The 8,331-nt window shown below is 41.4% G+C and overlaps 1 gene segment (V, D, J or C); it reads left to right on the top strand.

Moving 5' to 3' along the window:
* The first annotated feature begins 458 nt into the window (after positions 1-458).
* On the top strand, positions 459-4,827 carry LOC309381623 (Ig gamma-2C chain C region-like). The segment is given in 4 exons: positions 459-825; positions 2,459-2,785; positions 3,474-3,803; positions 4,372-4,827.
* Positions 4,828-8,331: the final 3,504 nt, after the last annotated feature.

Here is an 8,331-nt window from a genome sequence, read left to right as displayed (position 1 = left end):
TCAGTTGGTTCAGTGATAACTGGTTCTGGTGATAGTGTTGTTATTTCCTCCCCGACAGCTTCTTCTGGGAGTTCTACTACAATGCCTTTAGGTGTGTCTTGAGTATCAGTTATTTCTGCTTGTGATGTTGTTTTCTTAGTTTTGCAATTTGCTTGAATTTCCTCAAGTTCAACTTCACTAAACACTTTATTCCGTGTAATAAATTATTATTATTATTGTTGTTGTTGTTGTTGTTGTTGTTGTTGTTGTTGTTATATTATCATCTGCAGGAGTTTCTACATTTTTCCAGTATTGTGCGTATACAATCCTGGCTGCTGTTAGAATGTGTAAAATTAAATATGTGTTACCTTTATTGTACTTTCCTTGGAAGCGTGCCCAAGCAAATCTCTTGAGCATGAAATTCACAGAGTCGCCGAAAATAATAGAAAACTTCAGAACTATCAGAGAGAATTTCACCAGGGTTGCCATCTTTCATGGGATATAAACTCACTATCTTCGCTGTGTTATCTTTATCTTCCCCTACAGCTGTTGCAACAGCCCCAACTGTGTTCCCATTGCTTCCTTATAACCAAGACGTTACCACCGCTTCCGAAGTCTCCATCGGTTGTCTCGTCAGTGGCTACTTCCCTCAACCAGCGACGGTGCAGTGGAATTCAGGCGCCATCACCAGTGGAATCCATAACTTCCCTCCAGTTTTGCTTGCATCTGACCGCTATACTCACAGCAGCTTGCTCACCATCCCCGTCAGCCAGTGGCAAGCCGAGTCATTCGAGTGCAATGTCGAACACAATGCCACCAGCACCAGAATTGACAAAAGAATTGACCGTGAGTCCAGTCAATTTATGATCCTTTTCTCTTCTCAAGGGCGGTTGATTTGTCAAAGACGAGAACATCCAAATGTGAAGGTGAAACGGTGGGAAACAATGACAATTGTGAAGGTACAAGCAATCCTCGGCTTACAGCCATTTAGTGACCATGCCAAGTTATAACAGCAGTACAAAAAGTGACTTATGAATGACCCATGTTTCACTACCATTCACAGTTGTTGCCACGTCCTCATTTCCACGGGATCCAAACTCATATTTCATGGCTCATGTTTATGATGGTTGCGGGGTCCCATGTCTCACATTTGGTGACCTTCTGACAGGCAGAGTCAATGGGGAAGCCAGATTCACTTCTCAACGGTGTTACTAATTTAATAAGGGTAGTAATTCGCTTAAAAGCCGTGGCAAGAAAGGTCATAAAATGGGGCAAAACTCTCCAATGTCTTGTATGGCAATATAAATTGCCATTATAACATCAGGACGACCTGCAGTCTCCCCAAAAAGGTACTCATGAACCAATGTCAGGGGGAAAGGCAGGAGTAAGCTATCACCTCTTGGAAGGAATTCAGGCAAAAGTTGATAGATATAAACCAGGAAAACAAAGTTTGAGGAGGGATTTAGAAGACAATGTGATGTTTAGGTAAGAGGTCAAGGATTTTCCAACCCATGGAATCTTTCAATCAGAAGACCCTCAAGAACATTCAGGGGAAAAAGCTGAGAAGACCAATGGATGAAGGATAGGGGTTGTATTAGGCTATTACCAAGGTGTAGTGATCCTCGTTTCTGTTTCTCCACCCAATTATCTATATATATAAAAGTGAAATACTACTCATGTGTCATCACAAAATCTCCAAAACTGTAAAGCCTACAAACGTAAAATTTGGCACATATGTTCCTCTTGGCTCCTAGGTGCTTGCTTAGAAAGGATTTTTCAAAATGACCATCAGAACATTAGTATTTCTTATATTGTTATTAACATGCTCAGATGCTAAGGAGTTAGGCATTCTACTCCCCCACCCCACTTGAAAAGAACTCTGCTCCAACTGCCACTTGGGCATGGGCCTGACCAGCGTATGACTCATCTGGCCTGAGGACTGGGAGTTTGGAGAGGATCAGTGGGACCAGCCTGAGGGAGCGAAGGGAGATAGGAAAGGAGAGCTTTCTGTGGGGCACACTTAAGGGAGAGAAGGGGAGAGGAAAGGCTTCTGTGGGGCAAGCCTGAGGAAGAGGGGAAAGGAGAGGCCGATTGTAACTACTCATTAATGTTCAAGCTTTAGCTGTCAATTTATCAAGCCTGATCACATGGTTCCATAGTGAAGCAACTTAGAACTGAGAAGAGAAGCAACTTAGAACTGAGGAGAAACTTCCTGACAGTTAGAACAATTAATCAGTGGAACAGCTTGCCTCCAGAAGTTGTGAATGCCCCAACACTGGAAGTCTTTAAGAAGATGTTGGATAGCTATTTGTCTGAAATGGTATAGGGTTTCCTGCCTAGGCAGGGGGTTGGACTAGAAGACCTCCAAGGTCCCTTCCAATTCTACTATTGTATTGTATTGTATTGTATTGAAGCATGGGCATCCAACCGACTAGTACTAAATAATACTTAAATCGGACATCTAATTCCTCCTGCTTAGGCATTGCAACCCATAGTCCTGTGGGCCCCAAGATCAACGTGTTCCAATCTTCATGCGGTTCCAGAAATGGGCCCATACAGCTGTGGTGCCAGATTTCAGGATTCTACCCCAAACCATTGGACATTGCCTGGAAGGTGAACAGACGCTCTGGATTGCTGCATCCATACACTTATCCCGCTTGGAAGAATCCTGGCACATACACTTTCAGTACTGCCAGCGTAGTCAACGTCACCCAAGACGACTGGCTGGCAGGAAAAGTTCATTACTGCGAAGTAACCCATGCAGCATCACAAACCACGGTGAAAGGCAAAGCCAAGAAATGTGAAGGTAATCATGATCTTATGCAAATGCTGCTCTGTAGAAGCAAACGTGGAATGAAAATAGGGGGGGAAAGGAGGAGCTAGCCCAACTTTTCATAAGACCTTTGTAGAAATCCATAATATTTTCCAATAAATCTTCATTAATAATTTAATAATAATAATAATTTATTAAATTTCTAGACCGCCCCCTCTCCACGGAGGGACTCGGGGCGGTGTACAGGAATAAATTTAAAAACATACAAATAATCATATACATAGCTAAAAATCAAATTAAACAACCCCTGTACGAATTTATAAAAATTAAAAACATTAAAAACAGACCCTAAAACCAATCTTAAAAATTTAGAAATAAAACTGAGGTGGGAAAGATGGAATTAGGCCAAGCCGACTAGCTGGAATAGGTGGGTTTTAAGTTTCTGGCAGAAGGAGCGGAGATCTGTAGTCATTCTAATGTTGGGGGGAAGGTCATTCCAGAGGGTCGGGCCCATCACAGAGAAGGCCCTTCCCCTAGGCGTCGCCCGCTGGCACAGCCTAGTGGACGGCACCCGGAGGAGTCCCTCTCTGTGTGAGCGAATCGGCCGGAGGGATGTATGTATTAATTTACGGCTTCTTCACCTGCTCAGACAATCATATTTAGGGAGGGGATGAAATGAGAGTTGACGTAGGAACTGACATTAATTTTTTTTTATCCTTAGGTGGAAGCGGTTGTCCCTCTGGAGATATTAATGTGTATATTCTGCCCCCAACACCAAAATCCTTGTTCCTTGATAGAAATAGCAAAATCAGCTGTGTTGTCAACAATCTGCAAAATGAAGAGGGGTTGAAAATGATCTGGTCTAGGGAGAAGAATGAACCCCTGAATCCTGAAACAATGGAAACGACACAACAACCAAATGGTACCTACACTGTTGTCAGTCGCCTCAACGTCTTCGCTCAACACTGGGAATCGGGAGAGACTTTCACCTGTGTGGTGGAACATCCATCCTTTGTCACCCCCGTCACAAAGAGAATTTCCAAGGCCGGAGGTAAGAAGGAAGCTACATTGTTCCCCCGCAGGGGGACTAACGGACTTGTCTTCATTAGTACCGAGATATTGTAGGACAAGGATGCAAGCTTGGAGACTTGAAAAGGGGCGGCATCAACAATCCAAATATTGGGTGGATAAGTACAGATCAGAGGTGATATTCAGCCGGTTTGGACAGGTACACCTGAACTGGTAGTGGAAATCGCAGGTGGGGCTGCACACTCACACTGGTTCTATGCCATCTTATTTGGGCATGTTTTCAAATCAGGCGCATGCGTTCAAGCCCCGTGTGCAATCATCAATGTGCTTGCACAGAAGGTCGAGCATATACATGGATGGTACACGCTCACATTTGTGAACTGATAGAGAAAGTAAGTGAATACCAAGCCTGATCAGGGTGAGAAATTTCACACTAGTTCCGTCTAGTCATACAACGGCTTGAAAACCGTGGTTTAGTGGTATAAATGGCTAAAAGAATCATAGTTTAGCAAGAGATGTGAACCATTCATTGCTGCCACTAATTTATCCTGTATTTCATTGTTGTGTTTCTTTCCTCCAACTTTACCAAGGCAAGACCAAGGCACCCAAGGTCTACGTCTTCCCTCCTCACCGAGATGAGCTCAACACAGGCACACGCGTGACGCTTACCTGCATGGTAAATGGTTTTTACCCAAAGGATGTTGATGTCCAGTGGCTAGAGGATCACAACTCCTTGGCTGAAGACAACTATGAGACTACTCCAGCTACGAAGAATAAGCATGATGACTCCTACTTTCTATACAGCAAACTTTCTATCCTCGAGTCTGATTGGAACACCAAAGTGTACACTTGTATGGTGGTCCATGAAGCCCTCCCCATAAAGTTCACACAGAGGAACATCTCAAAAACCCAGGGTAAAAAATGAACCAGTTGCTCCATTTCAACCCATCCTAGATTTGCCTCTAGCACTGTGAGACCAAACTGTTAATGATTTGTCTGCTTGCTCAGTTGGCATCTGGATGAATAAAAGTAAACCCTCTCAGGAATATCTCAGATTCTGTTGTTTTCTCCTTAGAGTTTAGATCTAGACTGGGGAAGGGAGATAACTTGTCTGAAAAAGAAGAGCTAAGGCTTAAGGCTGGTTTATTGGATTGATTGATTGATTGATTGATTGGATTTCTACAGCCCCCCATCTCAGCAAATGGATGGGTCACTGTTTTGATAATCCAACAAAATGGAGTTCATCATGTTTCTGTATGAATCCCACTGAAGGACAATTGATTTAGGTGGGTTGAGGGGAGCTACACCAAATTAGCCTCACTGCAGCCTTGTGCTGTGAGAAAAGAATGGAATAGATTCATCTACTCCAACCCGGTGAGCTTCAGGCTTCAGTAGCGATTTGAACCCATCACGTATAAGGAGAATGATCCTTTACTGTCTGCTTCATATCCACTTTCCTATATTCTTAAATGCCCTTCTCTGTAGGTTGTCCATTTAGCCTGAGAACCAAGAGTCAAAGTTGCCAAAATACATATAATTGTAATTATTTACTAAGAAATGTCCCATCATCGGAGTTCCAGCAACGTCCCTTAGCCAACTTCCTCATAACCAAAGTTTCTTCATGGACCAATCAATTGGGGAAAAGCGATACTATTCCCCGCAGGTCTATAATCTACACTTAGCTTCAATATCAAGGATTCATATATAATACCCAAAAAATCCAGAGAATGCTCAAGGGAGAATCTCGAGAAGCTGTTATAATATAAGGATGCTATGATCCAAACTAAAAAATAAATAAATAGAAGCATCGCGCTCATGGTCCAATAAGGGAGCGTTCCAAAGGACCAACTATGTTAGGGAATACCAATTATTTGCCAAATAATTGATATAACACCAGAGATGATATTCAGCCAGTTCGGACCGGTTCGCCTGAACTGGTAGCAGAAATCGGCTCTATTCTGTCCAATTCAGTCACGCTTTTGAGGCCGGGCGCATGCAATGAAGGTGCACCCACAAACAAAGTCCATGCGTGGAGGGTCAAGCATATGCGTGAAAGCGGCACGCACATGGCGAACTGGTGGTACTAAACATGTTCACTGAAAAAACTAATGTATAATAACGGACACTAAAAAAATCACACACACACACACACACACACACACATATATATTTCTTTCTTTTTTTGGTTGATATATATACCGTATATACAGTATATCAACCAAAAAAGAAAGAAACTTCATAGACGCACTTTTCTAGAAATCTGCCGATCCTCATCTGGTGAAGAATGCAGGCATATAACATTTTGATCATTGAAGTTGAAAACTGACGCTAAGCTAAGAATGAGAGAGTCTCACTTCCATGAAGCAGGTCATTATAGCAATTACAAAAATGTGATTAATGCATAATAAAGTCAAGGAATTAACCTCAGTACATTTGACGAATTCGCAAGATATTAAAGTCCAAACTGAGTGGAGGAAACATCATAAAAGCCATAAATACCTGGGCTATACCTGTGATTCGATACTCTGCAGGAATAATTGACTGGACCCAGATGGAGTTGGACAATTGGGACAGAAAAACAAGGAAGCTTATGACAATGAATCATGCTTTGCACCCTAAAGGTGATGTTGACTGATTGTATCTACCAAGAGCAGAGGGTGGTCGAGGACTCCTACAAGTAAAGAAGACTGTAGAAGAAGAAAGACACAGCTTGAATGATTACATCCAGAAAAGTGAAGAACCAATGATTAAGGAAGTAAATAAAGGAGGCCTTTTGAAGACAACTAAGTTAAAAGCTGACTATAAGAAAGAAGTAATTGAGAAGCGAGCTGAAAATTGGAAAAGCAAAGCTATGCATGGCCAATACTTGAAAAGTATTGAAGGCAAAGCTGACCAAAAACTAACTTGGAACTAGTTAAGATCAGGAGTACTGAAAAAAGAAACAGAAGGCTTTATTTTGGCAGCTCAAGAATAAGCCTTAGCCACAAACTGCATGAAGGCAAAAATTCAACATGTTACCACCAATAGCAAATGTCGCCTCTGTAATGAGAAAGATGAGACAGTCGACCACTTGATCAGCGGGTGCAGCAAAATTTCACAAACTGACTACCTACAACGCCATGACCGCGTTGCTAAGATTATTCACTGGAAATTGTGCCAAGAGTTTGGATTTGAGTACAGCAAAAATCACTGGGACCATCAGGTTGAGAAGGTTTTAGAGAATAAGAAAGGCAAGATCTTGTGGGACTTCAGAATCCAGACCGACAGGCACTTGGCCCACAACACACCTGACATAACAATAGTTGAAAAGAAAAAAGTATGGTTCATTGACATTGCAATACTTGGTGATGCACGAATTGAAGATAAACAGCAAGAAAAAATCACAAAATACCGGGTCTTGCAAATTGATGTTGAGCGACTGTGGAAAAAGAAATTGTGTGTTGTCCCAATTGTAATTGGAGCCCTTGGAACAATACCTAAAGGGCTACCTCACTGTTTGGAAATCCTAAATTGACCTGACTTGAACATTCTGACTCTACAAAAAACCCACCATACTTGGAACAACTTATATCCTCTGACGTTACCTTAACAGTTCCTGGGTCCTTGGTTAGGACTCGAGCTGTTGAGCTACCAACCGGCCCCAAAGGCTGTGAATCTCACCAAAGATTTAATAATAATAATAATAATAATAATAATAATAATAATAATAATAATAATAATAATAATAATAATAATAATAATAATAATAATATACATTAAAGAAAGAAACAGAGTCACTAATCCTGGATGCGCAAGAACAAGCTATCCGAACAAATGCCATTAAGGCCAAAATCGAAAAATCCTCTGATGATGCCAAATGTAGACTTTGCAAAGAGGCTGATGAAACTGTTGACCACATACTCAGTTGCTGTAAAAAATCGCGCAGACTGACTATAAAATGCGGCACATTTCAGTGGCACAAATGATCCACTGGAATTTGTGCAAAAATTATAATATTAAAGCAACAACAAACTGGTGGGAACATAAGCCTGAAAAAGTCACCGAAAATCAGATGGTCAAGATCTTGTGGGATTTTGGCATACAAACAGATAAAATACTGGTGCATAATACACCAGACATCACACTGGTTGAGAAAAATAAGGTCACAATCATAGACATCGCAATACCAGGTGATAGCAGAGAAGGAATATGAAAAAAATCGTGAAATACCAGGACTTAAAAATCGAAATTCAACAATTATGGCACAAACCAGCAGTGGTAATTCCAGCGGTAATCGGCACCCTGGGTGCTATTCCAAAAGCACTGGAATTACACTTAAAACAGTTAAAACTTGACAAAATCACCATCAGTCAAATGCAAAAAGCTGCACTGCTTGGATCTGCACTTATATTACAATAATACGTTACGTCGTCCTAGGCCCCTGGGTGGGACCCGACTAGTAATCAATGCCAAATCCGGCGAAACAACTGGCCGCTGTGATACAATTCTGTTGATGCAATAATAATAATAATAATAATAATAATAATAATAATAATAATAATAATAATAAT

The sequence above is a fragment of the Natrix helvetica genome (genome assembly GCF_964273705.1).
Source record: "Natrix helvetica genome assembly, chromosome: Z".
Classification (NCBI taxonomy): domain Eukaryota; kingdom Metazoa; phylum Chordata; class Lepidosauria; order Squamata; family Natricidae; genus Natrix; species Natrix helvetica.
Note: the sequence above shows the minus strand (reverse complement) of the source record. Positions and strands in the feature narration are given on the sequence as shown.